This window comes from Bos mutus, chromosome 14 (genome assembly GCF_027580195.1).
Source record: "Bos mutus isolate GX-2022 chromosome 14, NWIPB_WYAK_1.1, whole genome shotgun sequence".
NCBI lineage: Eukaryota > Metazoa > Chordata > Mammalia > Artiodactyla > Bovidae > Bos > Bos mutus.
The window spans coordinates 50,185,188-50,208,634 of NC_091630.1; positions in this window are offsets into that span (position 1 = coordinate 50,185,188).

Here is a 23,447-nt window from a genome sequence, read left to right on the forward strand (position 1 = left end):
GGAGGGGACATGGGTTCAATCCCTGGTCTGGAAAGATTCTACACACTACAGGGCAACCAAGCCCAAGTGCCACAACTACTGAGCCTGCGCCCTAGAGCCTGTGCTCTGGAACAACAGAAGCCACCCCAAGGAGAAGCCCCCACACTACAACCAGAGGGTAACCCTTCTTCAGCATAACTAGAGAAAGCCTGCACGCAGCAAGGGAGACTCAGCACAAGCAAATAAATAAATACACGGTTAACAAGTAGCCGAGTCAGCACTTGAACCCAGGTTGGCCTCCTTCCAAAGCACATGCCTTTTTACTGTTCTACCTAATTGCTCACTATAGTGGGTGATTTTAAACTGACTAATTGAAAAAGTCAATATTCCTTAAAGAAATCTCCTCACATCAAGGAACAAATAAGATATATAGTAAGCATGTCATTAAACTTAGACTTGCAGCCTGATTAACTCAGCAGCAAAAAGTCCTCATTAAAGGAATTCTTCATACCTCTGGCATTTCTCAACATTCAAACACAATGGGGTCCTAAGAAACATTCTTGGGTAAAGTTTTCTGAAGTGATTGAAGTAACCATCTGTCTACTCCATTCAAAAACAGAATATTGTTGTCTGTTGTTTAGTCACTAAGCTGTGTCTGACGTTTTTGTGACCCCATGGACTGTAGCCCACCAGGCTCTTCTGTTCATGGGATTTCCCAGGCAAGAATACTGGAATGAGTCACCACTTCCTTCTCAAGGGGATCTTCCTGACCCAGGGATTGAATTCGTATCTCCTGCATTGCAGGCAAATTCTTTACCACCAAAACATCATGGAAGCCCACAAAGTATTACATTGCACTAAAAAGTTTTAAGGAATTTTCTAGATTAAACAGTTTTTCCAACAGAGAGCTAATCTTGATTAGGTAATGCCTGGAAAAAAAAAAAAAAAAGGAAGATGATTATCAAGTTTCCTGGTAATAAAAATAAGTCAGATTATCAAAAGCCTAGAAATATGTCCTCTCCTTGAGGTGAAATAAGCAATGATACAAAGTAAGAATTAGCCTTTTTGAAGCTAAAATAAGAAGTTTTAAAAACAAACCAAAATTCTGTGAGTGCTATCACGTTGATCTGGGGGAAGGACAAAATTATGAATCTATCAGAATTCCACAAAGAGCTCATGATGTGTTCAAGACGTTCTTATTCTGATTATATATCTGTGTGTGGATGGCAAAATGTCAACTGCAGCATATACCCTTTTCTGAGAATATTTCTCCAAGCAGAGAGAGAAAGGGTCTCCCAAAATAAGAATCTTCAGAACCCTCCTAATATTCATTGCCATTTAAATTAATTTTGGGGGGAAAATGGGAAATAAAACCTCTGCAAAAGTATGAGGGCATGAAAGAGAGAGTGAAGAATAAGGAGTGAAAGATGGACCATGCCCTGAGTACAGAGTTTTAAATCAAAAAGTAGAAGGATGATCCAGAAAAGGAGGCTAAGAAGGCCAGAGAAACAAATATAAAACCAGAGGAGTAGGTGGTAATGGAAGACACATGTATCATGTTTCACAGAAGGAAATACGGAAACTGTCGAGTGAGAGTGAGAAACCAGACGGTTCCCTGGTGGCTCAGTGGTAAAGAATCCGCCTGCCGATGCAGGAAACGCAGGTTCGATCCCTGACCTCAGGAGAGCCCACATGCTGCAGAGAACTAAGCCCGTGCACCCACCACTGCTGAGACCGTGCACCCACCACTGCTGAGACTGTGCTCCAGAGCCCGGGAGCCACAACTATCAAAGCCCACATGCCGTCGAGTCCATGCTCCACAAGAGAAGCCGCTGCAACGAGAAGCCCACGCACCACTGCTAGAGAGCAGCCCCTGCTTTTAGCCACTAGAGAAAACCCCGAACGACAATGAGGACCGCCCAGCACAGCCAAAAATAAACATGGACATAGATAAATACAATTCTAGAATCTTCTAGAAAAATAATGAGAAACCAGATGAAAAGAAAACACCTGAGTGAGCATGTATCTCAATAACAGAGGTCTCTGGTAATTTTAGGAGAGTCGTGTTGATAGAATCAGGAAATCAAAGTCAAATGACCATTTTTTGAAAATGAACTAAACGTTGAAATAGGGAGCTTATGAAACTATGCTTGATAGAGCTCATTCCACTCTAGGAATAGATTCACTAACTGTAACTACCAAGTCAAGAAGTCAGACAGGGATCTTCCAAATAAATGGTGCGTTAGTTCAGAAAAGAACGTGTCTGTTATCATAAGCATGTCCCAATAAATGCAGTGAGAAGCATCAGCTTATTAAAAGAACATGCCCTAATATTGGAGATAAAGAAAAGTAAAATGATGCCTTCTGGTCTTTTTTTTTTAAATCAGCTAATGTTAATAGAGATGAATATCATTATGGAGACAGATTTGATCAGAAACAAAGGGAAGGAATATTAACTATAGAAAAACTACAAACTAACACAGAGGAGCCTTTTAAATTAATCTGTGAGATTCTAGCAAAATAATGACAGTGAAGAACAAAACATAGGAAAAGGAAATGGAAGATGAGTTAAGCTTTAATTTCACTTGTCCTATGAGGGCTTGCTGCCAAGAAATGAACTTTCTAGCCATGAAGAAGAAAAATTGGAGAATGGACAGGTAACAGGAAAAATTGGTAGCTTACTAGCTAATAGATAACAGATGGATGGATAAATAGTTGATAGATAGGTTGGATGGATGAATAGATAGATAATAGATGGGTAGATGGATGGATGGATGGATAGATAGAAAACAAATCTAGTACATATGTGTAACATAATAGTTTTTTTTTTTTTTTTAAGTGAGACTAAGGATCACAAAATAAGGGAAACAATGTACCCTCTGCATAATGGACTCAGATTTTTTTTTTCAAAAGCCTTATTTAATAAGGAACTGGCCTCATTTTTGAAGCATGGGAAACACACAAAAAAGCATGCCATTCATTAGATGTAATTAATTTCACACAGGGTTTTCTGAAAGTAACTAAATGAAAACCAAGCCGTGGCTTGCACTGAATATGCTTTAGGTTAAAATAATAAGAGAGGTAATCAGTCATTTTAAAAAGGAAGCATACTTAAGACCTTGTCTTGTTGGTGAAGCATTGCTAGAAGTATAATCTACCTATCAGCTGGGGTCTCCTACTCTGTTGAGATCTATACAGGTCCAGGCTTGAGCTCTTATTCTGCACAGTGTAGAAATTTAAAGCCTTCCCATTCTTGGAGGGCAAACCTTCTTAATGTCAAGTCTGTTTCACATTTCTGGGCCTGCTGTCTCTAACATCAAGTTGACTGAGACAGAAAAAACAAATACCATCTATTAACGCATATATAGGGAATCTAGAAAAATCATACTGATGAGCTTATTTGCAGGGCAGGAATAGAGACACAGACCACAGACGTAGAGAATACACTTGTGGATACTTTGGGGGAAGGAGAGGATGAGATGAACTGAGAAAGTAGCACTGACATATATATATGCTACCTTGTGTAACACAGATAGCTGGTGGGAAGCTGCTGTATGTGTGACCCAGGGAGCTCAGCCTGGAGCTCTGGGATGACTTAGAGGGTTGGGATGGGGGTGGGGAGGAAGACTCAAGAGGTAAGGGATATATGTATACACATAGCTGATTTCCGGAGAAGGCAATGGCACCCCATTCCAGTACTCTTGCCTGGAAAATCCCATGGACAGAGGAGCCTGGTAGGCTGCAGTCCATGGAGTCGCTAAGAGTTAGACGTGACTGAGCGACTTCACTTTCACTTTTCACTTTCATCCATTGGAGAAGGAAATGGCAACCCACTCCAGTGTTCTTGCCTGGAGAATCCCAGGGACGGGGGAGCCTAGTGGGCTGCCGTCTATGGGGTCGCACAGAGTCGGACACGACTGAAGTGACTTAGCATAGCATAGCATAGCTGATTTCACTTTGTTGTACAGCAGAAAGTAACACAACTTTGTAAAGCAACTATCCTCCAATTAAAAACAGAAAATACACTTATTAAGGGGGAAAAGAATTCATCTGTATCCTCAAGCCAGTTTGACCTCATGTTTGTGAGTGTGGTATACTGTAAGATTTGGTATGGGATGGGCCAGCCGGAGACTGTGTGTATGGTTGTAGAAAGGTGTATAGTCTCTGTTGAGGCTTCAAGAACTCTCTGCAGAGAAAAGTCTCCAGCCACCCTGCTGCTTTCAAGGGTTGCTCCACCTCCCAAGAACAGCATGCCAGCGTGCTCAGTCACACAGTCAAGTCCGACTCTTTGCAACCCCGTGAACTAGAGCCCTCGAGGCTCCTCTGTTCACAGGATTCTCCAGGCAGGAATACTAGAGGGGGTTGCCAACCCAGAGGATCTTCCCAACCCAGGGATTGAACCTGCATCTCCTGCATCAGCAAGCTGGTTCTTTACCACTGAGCCACCTGGGAAGCCCCAACATCCAGCAATACCATCATTTCCTCTTTCTAATCTCTGCCCTCTTCCCTCTCTCCTCCACTTCACCCTCTCAGAACAAAGGAAATTCCTCTCTAAATTCTGATGAGGAGTTTAGCCAGCCTAACCACTCCAGTATTCTGGCCTGGAGAATTCCATGGACTGCATGGGGGTCACAAAGAGTGACCAAAAAAAATCCATGGGGTCACAAAGAGTTGGACACGACTGAGAGACTTTCACTTTCTTGTGCTTTGACTTGTTAAACACCACATCCCCAGGGCCCCACCTCCTACCCAAAAGCTAATCAAGGTGTTTTCTTAAAGGAATCAATAGCTTCCATCCCAAAAGGCATTCTGGTTCCAGTTGCTAAGAAAATAAATCCAAAATCTAAAAGACACATGTACTTCAGATGAGTGGCTGTGTCCCAAAGGAAGACTACCAATTGCTTAAAAAAACTCCTGTCATAGAATAGCAATATTCACTGTAGCCTGCACTTATTGAGAGTAAAGTTTGTTGTAGAATAGCTAGTGCCTCTAAGGGGATTTTTCCCACCTTAGGAAATCCTCAGTGAAATTGGAGGTCACATACAAGAAAGCCATCCAAAAAATAAGACTTGCGAGAAGACTGTATTTTGTGAATGGGGATAACTTCTGCTGGGGAGCCCCAGGACACATTCCCAGCAGTTTACAGCCCTCATCTGCCCACATCAGTAGAGCTGAAGGAACAAACAGCCCTGGCAAGGCCCCCACACCAAGGGCTAAGTCAGGACTAGGCTGACTGCCCACTTTCCTGATGGCAGTGAGTTCTTCATGACTTTCAATCCTGTTTACCCCTTTATTTCCTGGCACTTGAGACTCCTGACTCATTCCACACCTTCTCTTTTCTTGCTACACAGCTGGCACCTGGAAATTCTCTTCCTCCCCTTTCCTCCATATTGGATGCTCTCTTTCTTACATCCTAAGGCTTCAGAATGCTCTTCAGAATCCCTATGAATGACATTCAGAATCTAACTTCTGTTTAAGACCTGATTTTTTCTCTCTCTAATCTTCTAGGATTTTTTTTGCGGGGGGTGGGGTGGTCTCTAACTCTATTTTTATGTATATGGCTGGAGATTCAGTGGATCCTTTTAATCTAGGAAATCTTGCCCTTTAGTTCCAGGAACTTTTTTCAGCTTCAGGAATCCTCATATCTTCCTCTCTCTTTTCTTTGGAGAACTCTTAGTATTCAGACATAGTTCCTCTTACACAGATCTTCTAAATTTGTTTTAACTTTCTTCTCCTATTATCAGTTTTTTTTTTCATTCATTTTCACAAAGGTTTTCTTGACAACTTTCTACTGATTCATTGTGCTGTGATCAGTCACTTCAGTCATGTCCGACTCTTTGGGACCCCATGGACTGTAGCCCATCAGGCTCCTCTGTCCATGGGATTTTCCAGGCAAGAATACTGGAGTGAGTTGCCATTTCCTTTTCCAGAGGTTCTTCCGAACCCAGGGATCGAACCTGCGTCTCTTATGTCTCCTGTATTGGCAGGCCCGTTCATTACTACTAGCTCTATCTGAGAAGCCAATTGATTCATTAAGTTCTCATATATTTTTAATATCCAAAAGTTCATTCTCGTACTTGAGTAATTCACTTTTTACAACGTTCTGGTCTTGGTTTGTGAATACAATATCATTTTGCACCTCTCAAGAAATATTAAAGCATTTTGAAGTTTCTTGATTCTTCTTGCATTTTATATCTCCTCTCTATATATTTTGGCTTGTTTGCTGGTTTTTTTTTCCTTCTGTATTTCATGTTAGAGACTATTTCCATGAGCAGAATTTATCAGTGGTGAATAGCACTTGACATTAAGCTGGCTTTTGCCAAAGGCCAGTCAGTTTTCCATGAAGGAAATTTTCTATTCTCCTACCTAGTGTGTGTCAGTGAGTCTGGGAGAATTCTCACTATTGTTTGGGGAAACAGTAAGCCTTTCTAGAGAGTGAAGTTCTAGTCTTCTGCTGGTACAAGCACAGGATATCCATTAGCTAAAGATCGAAGGAGAGGATGTGAGAACCTATTTCATAAACAAATTTTCTACAGATCTTTAAAAGGTCCCTGACACTGCGCATTTACAAGTTCTTCTAGAGCTACGAGTCGTGGATCATCTTGCTCTTTGTAGACCTGCCCCTCACACTACTACATTCACTTTTACCTTTTTCCAGACTATGTCAGCTAGCCCTCATCCATCCTTTTTCCATCTTTCAAAAGCTTGTTGAAATCCCTTACCTGCTATTGTTCATTAAGTTATTGTGGTTCTGAGTTCATCACCTTTTGTTCTTTTCAATGCTGTTATAAAAGGGAAAAGAAACAACCACTGTGTCCAGTGTTCCTTGTTAACCAGAATTACGGTTCTCTCTTCAGTCCTTATAATCTGTCTTCCGTTCTTACCACTCCAGTGAAATTACTCATATAAAGGTCACAACCAACCTCTGTATTGCTCTATATATTGGGAATTACCTTGACCTCATCCTCTTTGATTTTTTGACATTTGATACAACTGGCCACTCTGTGAAATTCTCTTTATGGGGTTGAATGATAACACATTCAATGATATGGGTTGAATGATAAAGAGAAAAACCAGTCTTCTTTGCTTACTCTTTCATTTTTTGCCATCTCCTAAAGGTTCAAGTACAAGTCCCCAGATAAGTGATGAACAAACTAGAGACCTAGGAGAATCAATGGTGTAGTTCCAGTGTGACTCCAAAGGCCTAAGAGAGAGCTGATGGCATAAGTTCCAGTCTAAAAACTGGCATGCTGAAGACACAAAGAGAGCTGATGTTTTAGTTTCAGTTTGAGTCTAAAGGCAGGATGTTTTAGTTTGAGTCTAAAGGCAGGAAAAGACTGATATTCCAGCTCAAGTATTTAGTACTCATTGGTGAGTCAGCCTTTTTATTCTATTCAGGCCTTGCACTAAGAGGCTAAGCTTCACCCACATTAGGGAGGACAAGCTGCTTTACTCAATCTACCTAATCAAATGTTAACCTCATGCAAAAATATCCTCATAGACACACCCAGAATATTGTTTGACCAAATATCTGGGCATCCCATGGCCTAGTCAAGTTGATACATAAAATTAACCATTACAGTTGGCTAATCAAAAAATGTCAGTCATATTAGACAATCATAAAAGAAATATATGGAGAACCAGAACTTTTAATTTTACATCAAACATAAATGCATATTCATTTACCTATCTTTTATAGTAGACCCATAGTATTTTATTTGAATGAATCTGGTGATTAGAATTTCTGGTGGTGGCCTTTCTCACAAAACTATACCCATAATTTATCTTCTTTCAGTGTGTGTTTCCTTCAGTGAAAAAGAAGAACTTCCCAGTTGGCACTGGTGGCAAAGAATCCACTTGCAAATGCAGGAGACCTAAGAGACGTGGGTTCGATCCCTGGAGTGTGAAGATCCCCTGGAGCAGGAAATGGCAACCCACTCCAGTATTCTTGCCTGGAAAATCCCACAGACAGAGATGGGGGGAAGGTCACAAGAGTCAGACATGACTGAGCGCACACACACAATTTATCTTCTTCCAGTGTGTGGTTCCTTAAGTGAAAAAACAACTTAAATCTAAGAGCAAACATTGTTGTAGACCTTTAAAGATTTTTCTCCTAGTTCTTTATAGTTATTTGATCTGATCTCATTTTTAAGAAGCAATTTGCTTTATAAGTATTTAATTGAGTTTTCATAGCCACAGCATTTTTATTTTAAAACTTGTCATCTTGCATAATAGGAAGTTGCCAAGTTGTGTGACAGGTAGTTGTTAATTTATTATAATGACACAATTTGGAATCAAACACAACTGAGTCCAGAGAAGCATACAGTTCAACTGATGGGAGCACAAGTACTTGAGTAGAACTTGGAGGAGAGTAACAGCATGAAGGTCAGATTGCTGTCTCAATTACCTGGGAGAGTCAGCTCAATGGGAGTCTGTTTAGCGAACTGCTCCTTACATCATCAGGCTAAGAGGACATTAAAACATTAACTACCTGTTTTTCACTACATTTATTGAGAAGTCCCCAAGATCACCATGAAAAACAAGAAAAGGAAGAGGAGGGGCTTCCCTGATGATCCAAAGGCTAAGACTCTGAGTTCCCAATGCAAGGGCCTGGGTTCGATCCCTGTTTGGGGAACGAGATCCCACGTGCCACAGCTAAGAGTTCAAATACTGCAACAAAGATCCAACGTGCCCCAACTAAGACCTGGAACAGCCAAGTAAATAAATAAATAATTAAAAAAAAAAAAGAAGACTCATCTCCAGAATTTTCTAGAAACTTCCTTGATTCCTTTTGGTTATATTCATCAGTTCCTTTTTATGATTTCCTTAAAGTATGTAATTAAAAGATTTTTATGCTCACTCTATTCTCTCTGGGATATACCTTTTGGTATTTCAAGAATAAAATTATATATTGCTTTTTAAAGTGTGTATTTTTATTGTAACAACTTTTTTTTTTTTTTAGAAAAAAGTAAAATTCTGCCCTATTCCATTTAGTTGATAAAATAGTCTGTGCTGAACAGTGAAAAACAACTCAGAAATAGGTACTTTGGTTAATACACCATGTCAAGGAAAGGCCCTTTTCTCACTTCTCTGTAAGGATGAAATGCATGTGAGGATGAATTTTTATATGACAAATTGATGCTACAAAGAAAAGCTATCACTTTTGCTAATGGCATCCATAATATATTTGTTAATCTAAGTCACAAAAGCCTGAAAATTTTGAGCTTTGAAAGATGTGGGGTAAAAAGACTATTCATTAACTTTATTTCTGAATAGCTAAAAAAATAGTTATGCTCTGCTAGGCAAGTCATCAGGGACTGGTATGACCAAGTAGTAACAGTTGTGCTGGGTAATTTGTCATATTTTCCTTTTTTTTTTTTTGATAGTAGAGCTAACTAGAAGCAAAATAATGTGTTGTTTATGAGAAGGCTCCAGAGTCAGACTATGGGTTTGAATCTCAGGCCCACATCTTCCTATCCTGAGGAACATTGACAACTATTTGTCTATAAATGTTAGTGTTTCAAAGGCTAGATCCTTGAAAATATTAATATCACCAAAATAACCTATTTAAAAGGTAAGTCTGAGTTTGCTGCTTACCTCAATAAGGGAGAACACTACTTTGCTTTTTTTTTTGGCTATGCCATGCTGCTTGTACCCATGGCCTCTGCAGTGGAGAAGCAGAATCTTAACCACTGGACCACCAGGGAAGGCCTGGGAAAATACTACTGTGATTATGAATTAGTAGTGTCTTGGAGGGGATAGAGCAAAGTTTTGATATTTATGAGGTTTGGGGGTTTGGTTTAAGGCAAGTTGTTCAAGGCAAGGAGGTGGGGCTTGCTTAATATTAGGTAAGATCAGAACACTTTAGGAGGGGCGGTCCTAAGATGGCAGAGGAATAGGATGGGGAAACCACTTTCTCCCCCACAAATTCATTGAAAGAACATTTGAATACTGAGCAAATTCCACAAAACAACTTCTGAATGCTGGCGGAGGACATCAGGCACCCAGAAAAGCAGCCCAATGTCTTCGAAAGGAGACGGAGAAGTCTTGAGGCTACTGTAAGAATAAGACTGAAATCCAGAGGCAGGAGGCTTAAGTTCAAAACCTGAGAACACCAGAGAACTCCTGACTCCAGAGAACATTAATCGATAAAAGCCCATCCAAAAGCCTCCATACCTACACTGAAACCAAACACCACCCAAGAGCCAACAAGTCCCAGAGCAAGACATACCACGCAAATTCTCCAGCAACACAGGATCATTGCCCTGAGCTTCAATATACAGGCTGCCCAAAGTCACATCAAACCCACTGACATCTCAAAACTCATTACTGGACACTTCATTACACTCCAGAGAGAAGAAATCCAGCTCCACCCACCAGAACACCAAAACAAGCTTCCCTAACCAGGAAACCTTGACAAGCCACCCATCCAACCCCACCCACAGTGAGGAACCTCCACAATAAAGAGGAACCACAAACTGCCAGAATATGGAAAGGCCACCCCAAACACAGCAATATAAACAAGATGAAAAGGCAGAGAAATACTCAGCAGGTAAAGGAACAGGATAAATGCCCACCAAACCAAACAAAAGAGGAAGAGATAGGGAATCTACCTGATAAAGAATTCAGAATAATGATAGTGAAAAACAGAACACTTTAGGTTTGCTGACTACAGCAAAATCAGGGCTTTGAGCAAAGGTATGGAAGAGTCTTAGAAAGCAAAGCGTTATTTGATGCTATGTATTGAAAGACCAAACAGTCTTATGTTCATTAAAAATGGATTTTTTCAGGAAGTTCCTGAAAGGAACATTAAAGTTATTTTTAAGTTTTATCTCTCTGGACAAAAATTTCCTTCAACAATTGTGGCATTGTGATGAAGACAGTGACAGAGTAAAATCATGATAATGTGGACAGCAAAATGTATTTGGGGGGGCAGAGTTGGGAATAGATGGTTTTGATTTGCCAAATGGGAACAAAATAGTAAGTTTATAGATGATGGTGCTGAGTAAGTACTAATAAACCTAAAAAGAAAGTATAGGGACTTCCCTGGTTGTCCAGTGGTTAAGAATCCACCTTCCAATGCAGGGGATTCGGGTCTGATCTCTGGTCAGGGAACTAAGATCCCACTTGCCTTTGGGCAACTAAGCCCAAACACTGTGTGTATTTGAGCCTGCACGCTCTGGAGCTCTGGCCACAAATAAAGAGAAACCTATGTGCCAGGAAGGTTTGACAGAGACAAATAAATAAATAATCTTTAAAAAAAAAAAAAAGAAATTATATACAGTGGAAGGAGCAAGGGCTTTGAGTCAGTCAAATCTAGATATAACTCTCTGTTACAGCGTTTTGAGCTTCCCAGGTGGGGCTACTGGTAAAGAAACTGTCCGCCAATGCAGGAGACATAATTGATCTGGGTTCAATCCCTTGGTCAGGAAGATCCCCTGGAGAAGGGAATGACAACCCACTCCAGTGTTCTCGTCTGGAGAATCCCATGGACAGAGGAGCCTGATGGGCTACAGTCCATGGGGTCACAAAAGAATCAGACATGACTGAAGAGACTTAGCATGCCCGCATGCACACACAACATCTTAGTATATGATCCTGGTTTGGGATTTTTCGTGTGATTAACTCTCTCTGAGGTGCTATGGAAATTAAATGAAATAATGGATGAGGAAAAAAATGCATGGGAAATGCACCTATTTCAGGCAGGAAACCCATGGCTTATTCAAACGGGGAAACTGAAAAAGGTTAGATGTAGAGACTGATTGCAGAAGATAAGGAACCAACAAAGGATGCTGAGGCTGCATCCTTAGGATGCAAAGAGCTGTAACCTAAAGGAGCAAGGGATGGAGCTGTACAGGAGCTGTGATTCTGGGAGGGAAGCCACCTGACAACTGCTGGAGCCACAGGTAAAGAGATGGAGACGCTGCCAAACCAGACAGGGAGCAGCAGGAATAAATACACCAACCTCTTCCCCCTCTCTAATCTCCTGCACTACATTTTGTCAAGCCCAACTCAGAGGGCAAATGAGCCTGGATAATGTCTTCCCAGGTCAGCTTTTTGGGGCGTGGAGCAAGATGGAGAAGAGCAAACAACATGTCAGGAAAGACACAGAGAATAACTAGCCCAGCAGGGACACAGAAAGATCTTAGTTGGCCTGCCATGACTGACTTAAGACTGAGATTATCTGTTGAAATAGAGGGATGTGCCAGTATAGTCTCTAAAGAAATCTCTATATATCTGTTTTTGGGGTAAAATGTTTTAAGCACTAGCCACAATTATGGTGTAATAATACTTGATTATTACTAAGAATGTTTACTTAATGGGCATGTTCCTTCTATACGGAATATCCTTATCAGCAAATTAGGATGTAAGAATATACAATGTCCATTAGCATTATAAGTATTAATACACTGTCCATTCATAATGTCCATCCAGTTAAAAAAAAACAAAACCTATAAGTTTTAAAAGAAAAAAAACTACTATGGATTCCCGGGTGACAAAGAGTGGTAAAGAATCCACCTACTAATGCAGGAGACATGGGTTTGATCCCTGGGTGGGGAAGGAGGGAATGGTAACCCACTCCAGTATTCTTGCCTGGAGAATCCAACAGAGGAGCCTGGTAGGCTACAGTCTACAGGGTTGCAAAGAGTTGGACATGACTGAAGCAAAGTTGGCTTAAAGCTCAACATTAAGAAAACAAAGATCATGGCATCTGGTCCCATCACTTCATGGCAAATAGATGGGGAAACAGTGGAAACAGTGCCAGACTTTATTTTTGGGGGCTCCAAAGTCACTGCAGATGGTAACTGCAGCCATGAAATTAAAAGACGGTTACTCCTTGGAAGGAAAGTTATGACCAACCTAGATAGCATATTCAAAAGCAGAGACATTACTTTGCCAACAAAGGTCCGTCTAGTCAAGGCTATGGTTTTTCCAGTGGTCATGTATGGATGTGAGAGTTGGACTGTGAAGAAGACTGAGTGCTGAAGAATTGATGCTTTTGAACTGTGGTGTTGGAGAAGACTCTTGAGAGTCCCTTGGACTGCAAGGAGATCCAACCAGTCTATTCTGAAGGAGATCAGCCCTGGTATTTCTTTGGAAGGAATGATGCTAAAGCTGAAACTCCAGTACTTTGGCCACCTCATGTGAAGAGTTGACTCATTGGAAAGGACTCTGATTCTGGGAGGGATTGAGGGCAAGAGGAGAAGGGGACGACAGAGGATGAGATGGCTGGATGGCATCACTGACTTGATGGACGTGAGTCTGAGTGAACTCCGGGAGTTGGTGATGGACAGGGAGGCCTGGCGTGCTGCGATTCATGGGGTTGCAAAGAGCTGGACACGACTGAGCAACTGAACTGAACTGAAGCAACTGAACACAACATGCAGTGAACAAGGATGTCACAATCATCAGCAATTGGACCCCTCTAAGGTGAGCTGGTGAATCCTAAGGGCACTCAGGAAAGAAGAATATCTGCCCTCTAGCAGCCATCTGACCTTAGCCACTCCCTTGGTGAGCCCTGAGAAACTCAGGATATGAAAACAGGAATCCAGCCCCAGATAGCTGAGACCTGTATTAAAGGAGTGATTTCAGTGAGCCCACACTCTTGCATACATAGAAAAGCACTAACTTTCTTAACTTGGGATATCTCATTTTCTTTCATTAACAAAAAACTTTTGATACTCAGGCTACTTGCCTTTTACTGCAAAACTTCTGTATAACCTGGCTCCTCCCCTCACCTCCTCCAGGTGGTTCTTTCAGGCTTACTTGAGATGTTGTCTCCTGGACTTTAAGTTCTAAAAATTTCCCCTGAATAAAACATAACTCTCAATATTTAGGCTGAATGTATTTTTTCAGTCAACAGTTCTTTTGCCATCGAACTCCCTTTGAATGTTCTTGAATGCCCATGAAAATCCTCTACAGATGCTTACTTCTGCTGAATAGTAAGGCATTGAACTACCCCTCACTCTCACAACCACCTCCTCAAAACAGTTTTAAGCTGGGAAAAGAATATCTTCTAGGATGAGTCTGCTCAACTCATTATTCAACATCACTTCCTTCTGTGTTTGGTTGTTTCTTATCGCAAAACATGTCCACAGTGTGGATGTGGGCTTGACCTAAGTTCCTGAACAGGGCTTTAGCAGTCAAAGGCTGCTTTGCTATCAGCTCTTCTGAATCTTGTTATTGTCTAACGTAGAAAGTGTTGAAGGGTGGATATTCTCCTTTAAATAGATCATGGAAAGTGCTCCTTGAGGACTGTCACCCCTTCAGAGAAACCAAATATCTATATTCGGGGCATTTCCCATCCTTTCTATGACACCAATTCCCTTACTTTATCGTAACAGCTCACTTTTTCATCGAATAAGCTTTTGAGAAATGATTGTGTACACTTTCCAAGGGAATTATTAAAAGAGACAATGATAGTTTTGGTGGATAAGTGCGGATATGCTTTTTTTTTTAGTCAGTCCTGCTTCTTCATAGTTTGCTTGAGGTTTTACATGTGGCATACTCTTAAGTACAAATTTATCCATATTCTCTAAAAGACAGCAAAATTCTTTCAAGGCTGGGACTATAATTTACTCCTCTCTTTTTCCACCAAAAGTATTCTTCTACTTAATGACTTTAACTCATTTGTGAAATGCTGCCACCAAGTGAAGAGCCATTAAATGAAAAGAAAAAAAATCAATTACACGTTTTTCCAAAGGATCAAGTTTTAATATCCCATATATGTAAGAACTGCTTTAATACCTAAGTAAGAATGATTTATTATTAATATGACATTTACCAGTATATAAATAAATGCTGCTAAAGTGCTTGAAACCTATTTCCTCATAGAGCTTATTATATTTATTTTCATTTATTTTTTTTTTAAACCTCACATCGACTGCAGGGGAAGATTTTATTATCCTCCATTTATTATGAGGAAAGGAAGACTCAAATAAATGAGTAACATGGCTGAGGTTGAATTAAAATTCATTAAATGTAATGGGAAAAATTATGATGCTTTTATCAGAGACCAAACCTCAAGATACCCAAACAATTTTCTTAGAAAAATACCAGTTGAACAATAAAAACAATTGCTTATAATTAATAATAAACAGATTAAAGTAAATAGACTGTTAACATTTAAAATGTACTGTAATATAAGAGATAGCGGATGGTGGGTGGTAGAGGAAAGATGTGAGAAAGATATATTTTGGAAGATATATTCTTTCCGCATCATTCTCTTTGCCAATTTTTCAACCATTTCAAGGCTCATGGTTGCCCAGTACTCAAATCTACACTTGAAATTATAGCACAGAAACATACCTTTAGGGCAAAATAAAGACTAAATAACCATGAGAACACTTCAAACACTTCAAAAGAGCCCACGTGAATCACTAGCTGAAGAAGCTGCCTTTCATCCCTTTGCTTATGTATACAAAGGAAAACATTTCGAGTACATCCTTTCTAGTGTGCAATTTAAATTTGTTCCACATGCTGTTCTCGGACTAAAAAGTTGTTTTGAGTGAACTGGCAATCATTTCTTTGCCCTAAATCATATTACTGAAATACCACTTCGTATTGCCTGTTTATTCAGTGTCTTTTACGGTGAAAATCTTGTGACTCTGGAGGAAGAAAGAGCCAGTGCCTGAAAATCAATATAATTTTTCAAGATATGTTGAAAAGTCATTAACTATGCACTCATTAAGTGAGATAGGTCATCGCACATCACAAAGCGTGTAGCTGTATCAATGAGTGGAGAAATCAATGATGAAACAACTATTCCTCTAACAGCCTTATTAGAAGATCATTTGAAACAGTGGTCAAATTGGTCATTTGCTTCTGATGAAGCAGTTGTTTTGACTGCAACAGTTCAAATGGCTTCCATGAGAACCGACTATAGCAAAGGGAACTCTACTTAATGCACTCTGGTGATCTGAGTGGTAAGGAAGTCCAAAAGGGAGGGGATACATGTATATCTACAGCTGCTTCACTTTGCTGTACAGTAGAAACACAAAATTGAAAAGCAACTATGGTGGTGGTTTAGTTGCTAAATCACGTCCTACTCTTGCAACCCCACAGACAGTGGGCCTCCAAGCTCCTCTACTGGAGTGGATCGCCATCTCCTTCTCCAGATCTTCCTGACCCAGGGACTGAATCTGGGTTCCTTCATATTGCAAGTGGTCTCCTGCATTGTAGGCGGATTCTTTACTGACTGAGCCACCAAGGAAGCCTCATAACAACTGTACTCCACTAAAAATCAATTAAAAAACAAAATCAAATGGCTCACAAAATGCTAACTTGCTACAAAAGTTATTTATCCCTGTGTATTGAAGTGTTTTCAACTTCTTAGAATAGAGTGGAGCCCTCATACTCATTTTCAATAGTTTTGCAACCGAAACTAGAGCAACAAGAACATGAATGCCTTTAGATTCCAGAGGGTGAGGAGGCTCCTGGATTTACAGAAGTGGCAGAGTAAACAAACAGTCTTGAAAAGCCAAAGACCCAGGTAATCTACAACACACTAGACACTTGAAAATATACAACAAAGACATCAGTGCCTCCCTCCCATTTATTTTACATGGATTTGCCAAGAATCCCCGTTTTGAGATACTCATCTTTCTTTCTTCATCCTTCTTTTATGCTCACCCTCCTTATTTATCAATTTCTTTTTTTTTTAATTTTTTCAAATATTTTTATTTATTTATTTGGCTGTGTCAAGTCTTAGCTGTGGCATGCAAGATTTTAGTTCCAGCATGTGAACTCTCAGTTATGGCATATGGAATCTACTTCCCCAACCAGGGATCAAACTCGGGTCCCCTCAGCCACTGGACAACCAGAGAAGTCTAGTCACCTGATTTCTGACATAATAAATAATTTCTCTTAACGTGTGTCTTCCTCCTCTGCCTCATTCCTTCAGGCACCTGTCCTATCCCTTTCAAAGACTACAACAGGATGTAACATCAACAGACTATCTGGGACTGCGATGTGCCTGTGTTTTCTCTGCATGTATTTTTGTCCCTAGTGTTAATCACATTTTATTTATAAAGCCTTTTTATGATTATACAGACAGAAGCTTACAAATAATTTATTTCCAGCAAAAATTTATTGTAAATCACAAACAAGGCTTTCTTAGTATCAAAAGGCACAATCCTGAAAATGTTTTCAGTGTCTTAGTCAGTTGTTGTATAAGTGGATAGAAATGTTAATTATTGGCTGTTTTTAACTGTTTCTCCCTACTTTCATCATTGTTTTCATTTTCCAAAAATTGTTAAGACTGCAAGACACATTGCAACCGAACTTATCCCAGGATTTCAAATTTTTCTGAAAGGAAGTATTATATGGTTATGAAATCTTAGTCCCAATCCAAGTGGCTGTGCGTGCATGCTCAGGTGCTTCAGTCATGTCCAACTCTGTGCAACCCTGTGGACTGTAGCCGCAGGCTCCTCCTCAGTCCAGAGGCTTCTCCAGGTAAAAATACTAGAATGGGTTGCCATGCTTTCCTCCAAGGGGTCTTCCTGACCCAGGGATTGCACCCGTGAGTCCTGCATTGCAGGTGGATTGTTTAACTGCTGAGCCACCAGTGAAGCCCAAATCCATGTGGTCATCCAAGTCCAAATAAAAGAATTCTTAAAAAGTATTAATGGACCTACTACCAACTTCATACAGAACAAAAAGGGGGTGAAAAGTTGACCAAAGACTTTTGCTTCTTCAGAACTATTATGTGTTGTTAATATTGACAAAGAAGATAAGACTTAATATCTAAGACAAGCATATACAAAAAAATTCACAGTGAATTTTTAAAGTTCCTATAGAAAAACTCTCATGAAGTTAATGGAAAACTTCCACCAACTCAAATACTCTCTGGTGTGCGTTGTCTTAATCAACCATCAATGACAACAAAGCTCAGGTGGAACATCCAGGCCTTTTTCACAGAATTTTCTACTAAAAACAGAAACCCAGTGGACAAAGGATAACATACTTCTTTCTTCTCATGGTTCTTATGAAACAATACTGCTTTCATTTCACCCTTCAGAATCACTCCTAACTTACCTCCCTGGGAAGAAATATCCATTTTTTCTAGACTGAAAGTAATGTTTAAACCCATCTTTCCAATGCTGCTAGTCTATTTGGTATAGGGAAAATGAATCCTATACCAAAGACTGCTGCTGCTGCTGCTAAATCGCTTCAGTCGTGACCGACTCTGTGCGACCCCATGGACTGCAGCCTACCAGGCTCCCCCGTCCATGGGATTTTCCAGGCAAGAGTACTGGAGTGGGCTGCCATTGCCTTCTCTGATACCAAAGGGAACCTGTATTATTTAGTTGCTGCCATTTTATCTATTTCTAAGTGTACAATTCAGTGGTATCCATTATCTTCACAATGGTGTGCAACCATCACCACTACCTATTTCCAAAACTTTTTCACCACACCAAGTAAAGATTTTGTAATCATTCAATAGAACTAACTCTACATTCTCCATTCCCCCGAGCTCCTAGTAAGCTCTACTCCTTTTTCTGTCTATGAATTTTCCTATTCTAGATATTTCATATAAGTAGAATCATGCAATAGTTGTCCTTTTGTATCTGCTTTATTTCACTAAGCATAATATTTTGCTAAGCATAATATTTCACTAAGCATAGTATCAGAAAGCTGAGCGCCGAAGAATTGATGCTTTTGAACTGTGGTGTTGGAGAAGACTCTTGAGAGTCCCTTGAACTGCAAGGAGATCCAACCAGTCCATCCTAAAGGAGATCAATCCTGGGTGTTCATTGGAAGGACTGATGTTGAAGCTGAAACTCCAATACTATGGCCACCCAATGTGGAGAGCTGACTCATTGGAAAAGACCCTGATGCTGAGGAAGATTGAGGGCAGGAGGAGAAGGGGATGACAGAGGATGAGATGGTTGGATGGCATCACTGACACAATGGACATGGGTTTGGGTGGACTCTGGGAGTTGGTGATGGACTGGGAGGCCTGGCGTGCTGTGGTTCATGGGGTCGCAAAGAGTCAGACACGACTGAGCACCTGAACTGAACTGAGAGTCATACAATAGTTGTCCTTTTGTATCTGCTTTATTTCACTAAGCATAATATTTTAAGGGTCATCCACATTGTATCATATATCCACATTGTATCATAACAGAACTTTATTCCTTTTTATAGCCTAATAATATTCCATCATATACATATCATATACATATGTACATATACATATATATCACATTTTGTTCATCCATCTGTCTGCTGATAGACACTTGGATTCTTTCCATCTCTCAGCTACTGTAGTTAATGTTCCAATGTACATCACAGTACAACTATCTGTTTGAGCCCCTGTTTTCAGTGATGTAGGGTATATATATGCCTAGGACTATAATTTTTGAGTCTTACGATAATTCTATATTTGTCTTTTGGAGGAACCAGAAACACTTTCCACAGGAGCTACACCATTTTACATTCCCACCAGCAAAGGATGAGGGTGTAATTTCCTACATGCTCATTGACACTTACTATTTTCCATTTCAAAAAACGAGAGCCATCCTGCAAGTGTGAAGCAGTATCTCATTACAGTTTTGATTTTCTCTTCCCTGATGATTGGGGATGCTGAGTCTCTTTTCATGTATTTGTTGCTCGTTTGTACATACTCTTTGGAGAAACAGCTATTCAAGTCTTGGCCCATTTTTTAATTGGGTTGTTTGTCTTTTAGTGTTGAGTTTTGGAAGTTCTTACAAACTTTGTATACTAAACCCTTATCAGAAAAAAAATGATTTACAAGTATTTTCTCCCATTTTGTAGGTTGCTTTTTCACTTTTTTTGGATAATGCCTGTTGATGAACAGAAGTTTTTAATTTTGAGTAAGTTCAATTTATCTATATTTTCCTTTTATTGTTTATGCTTTTGGTGTCAGATTTAAGAATCCATTGCCAAAATCTAAGATCATGAAGATTTACAACTATGTTTTCTTCCAAGAATTTTATGGTTTTAGCTCTTATATTTATGTTGTTTATCCATTTGTGTTATTTTTTGCATAATGTGTGAGTTAACCTAGTTTTGAAGATTATATCTTGAAACATGCAAGGCAACATGTAGATTATTATAGGGACCCCCAATACACAAATTTATCTCTATGTGGTGGTGCATCACTGATTGCTCTGAACTTGGGAGAGAAATAAAAGAAACAGAGAAGAAAGTCAACAATAATTCTAGCTTTTGGACAAAAGACTAGATTCAGATGTAAAAGACAAAAAATGGAAGTTTCAACTAAATAAAACTTACCTTCCCTGTCATCCACAATACACAATTTCCCCATGCTTGATAAAATGCTTCAAGCTGAACAGAGGAAGGAAATTGGGAGATTTCAGATCAGGGAAGGTTCCAGAGAAAGGAAATTTTGCTGACTTCCAGGATGATTTCTAGCAAGAGAGAAAGATAAAGTTCTATATTTAGGGGATCTGAAAGCCAAAGGAGGAATATTATGTTTCTTACCTGACTACTCATGGAAGTTACAGGACCCACGGAAAGTTTCATGGATCCTCATGATGAAAAACAATGCAGTAAATGCCTACATTGTTCAGTCGCTAAGTCGTGTCTGACTCTTTGTGACTCCATGGATTGTAGCCCATCAGGCTCCCCTGCCCATGGATTTCCCAGGCAAGAATACTGGATTGGGTTCCCTTTCCCTCCTGTAGGGGATCTTCCCAAACCAGGGACTGAACACAAGTCTCCAGGATTGGTAGGCAAGTACTTTAACAGGGTACTGTTTATACAGATATATGGGCCAGAGAGGAACCTCAGAAATATTGACCGAGCCTCCCTCCCACAGGGCATGGGGAGATGCCTAACTTCTAACAAGAAATATCACGAATCACCCTAAGAATATAGAATTTTATTATAATGACTTTAAAATGAGTTCAATTATGTCTTATAAAATTTTATACAACCAACAGAGAACGATTACATTTTTTAGAAATAGATAAGACACAGGTAAATACTATCATCACCATGCCTCACCTTGTGGCTAGTTCTCACCAACTTTACTACTCTTCTAATTTGGAAGATTATACGATTTAAATTATTCTACAGCAGCTAAATACAGTTGAATGCATTTGCACAAGCTTGTGTCATGATATTTTAAAAGAACAACCATATTTTCAGATGATGCTTTCACAAAGCCATAAAATGACTGTTCGAGACACTGTTGTATGCAGATAAATTCACTGATCTGCTTCTGAATCTCCAGTGCAATTTGAGAACACAGAAATGCAAGCGAGAGTAAAAGGAGGACTGAAGACTAGCAAAAAATTGGATATGGCCAGAAATCTCTCTCTTCACACCATAGTTTTATTGTTGTCAAGATGAAAGGAGGGTCCTGTTTTCGGCTCTCACTCCAAAGCTGTCCAGGCATTAAATCTCTAAATTGCTCGTGCCTATAGAAGAAGACCTGTGAAGACAGAGGAAAGTCGTGTGAATCCCAGGGGAGTAAAAGGTGATTTCTCCCCATGAAAACGTAAATCATTCTGATAGATCGTAATAAGTCCAGTAAGAGGGGGATCATGTTGAGATAAGGTAGAAAATGCTGCAACACACTGATATGGAGAATGGAATGTAGAGCTGTGTGTTCCCTTTGGAAGAAAGTTCAGAAAAAAGTCAAAAAGATGAGATCTGGCTCTGTGCTGACAGAAAGTAGTTAACTTTTCAAATTTAAAGACTCAACTGACTGGTCTTCAATCATTTTTCTGTTTTTCTTACAGTTTTATTGAGATATAATTGACATAGCAAGTATGTAAGTTTAATGTGTATAGCATAATGATTTGACTTATATACATCATAAAATAATTACCACAATAAGTTTAGTAAACACTCATTTCACATAAGTACAAGATAAAAGATAAAATATTTTTAATATAACGAGGACTCAAGATTTACTCTCCTAACAACTTTCATATATAATGTTAATATACAGTAATGTTAATTGCATTAATCATGCAATACTTCCCTAGTACTTATTTATCTTCTAACTGGAAGGTTGTACCTTTTAACCACTTTCAACTAATTACCCCTCGCCCCTACCACCTGACTCTGGCAACCACAAAAAATGATCTAGTTTTACATGACTTTGTTTGCTTATTTGCTTTGAAATATAACTAACCTGCAACACTATGGTGGTTCCTGGTGTACAACCATAGTGATTTGCTATTTCTATACATTAAAAAGTGATCACCACAATAAGTCGGGTTGCTATCCGTCACACAAAGATATTACATTACTACTGACCACGTTCCCTACTTCACCTCATCCCTGCAATCCTTTGTTTCTGAACTGGACGTTTGTACTGCTTACTTTCCTTACCGATTTCGCTCCTCCTACCACTCCCCTCCCCTCTGGCAAACTACCTGTTGGTTCTCTGTATCTATGACGGTTTGCTTTGTTAGTTTCATTACTTGTTTTGTTTGTTAGGTTCCCCATATAAGTGAAATCATATGGTGTTTGTCTTTCTCTAATATGACTCATTTCACTTAGGTAATACCCTCTAATTCCAAATATACATATATATGTATATCGTTGTTGTTGTTCCGTTGCTAAGTTCTATCTGAGTCTTTGCAACCCCATGGACTGAAGTATGCTAAGCTCCTCTGTCTATGGGGTTCCCCAGGCAAGAATACTAGAGTGGGTAGCCATTCCCTTCTCCAGGAGATCTTTCCAGACCAAGGATCAAACCCATGTCTCCTCCACTGAGCCACCAGGGAAGCCCAAATATGTATGCATGTACCTATCTATCTATATGTGTGTGTGGTCTTAAATCATATTTTACTCAGTCATAAAAAAGAATGAAATGTTGCTGTTTGTGACATTGAGAGGGTATTATGCAAAGCAAAATAAATCAGACAGGGAAAGACAAGTACTGTATGTTTCACTTACATATGGAATCTAAAATATAAAATAAATGCACAAATATTACAAAACAGAAACAGAATCACATCTACAAAGAACAAGCTACAGAACAAGCTACTGGTTACCAGAGGGAAGAGGGGTAATGGAGATGCAAAATAGGTAAAGGGGATTCAGAGGTAAAAACTACTAGGTATAAAATAAATAAGTTACAAGGATGTAATATATAGCACAAAGGATATAGTCAATATTTTATAGTAACTTTGCATAAACTATAATCTATAAAAATATCAAATTACTGTGTTGTACACTAATATTTGTGTTGCAACTAATACAATATTGTAAGTCAACATACTCTAATTAAAAAATTAAAGCAATCCACATTAAAAAAAAATAGCAGCTCTGTTTTTTTTTTTTTTTTTTTCCTGAAGTGAGCTTTTCCTCTTCATGACAGATGACTGTTCTGCCTAAAGTTATTTGTCACTAGGGTGGAGACAGAAGGGTAGAGTTATAATGTTCGCCATATTCTTAGCATCTCCTCATTATAGTCTAATTCTTCATGTCTGTTTCTTACAGAAAGCACTCTCCATAATGTG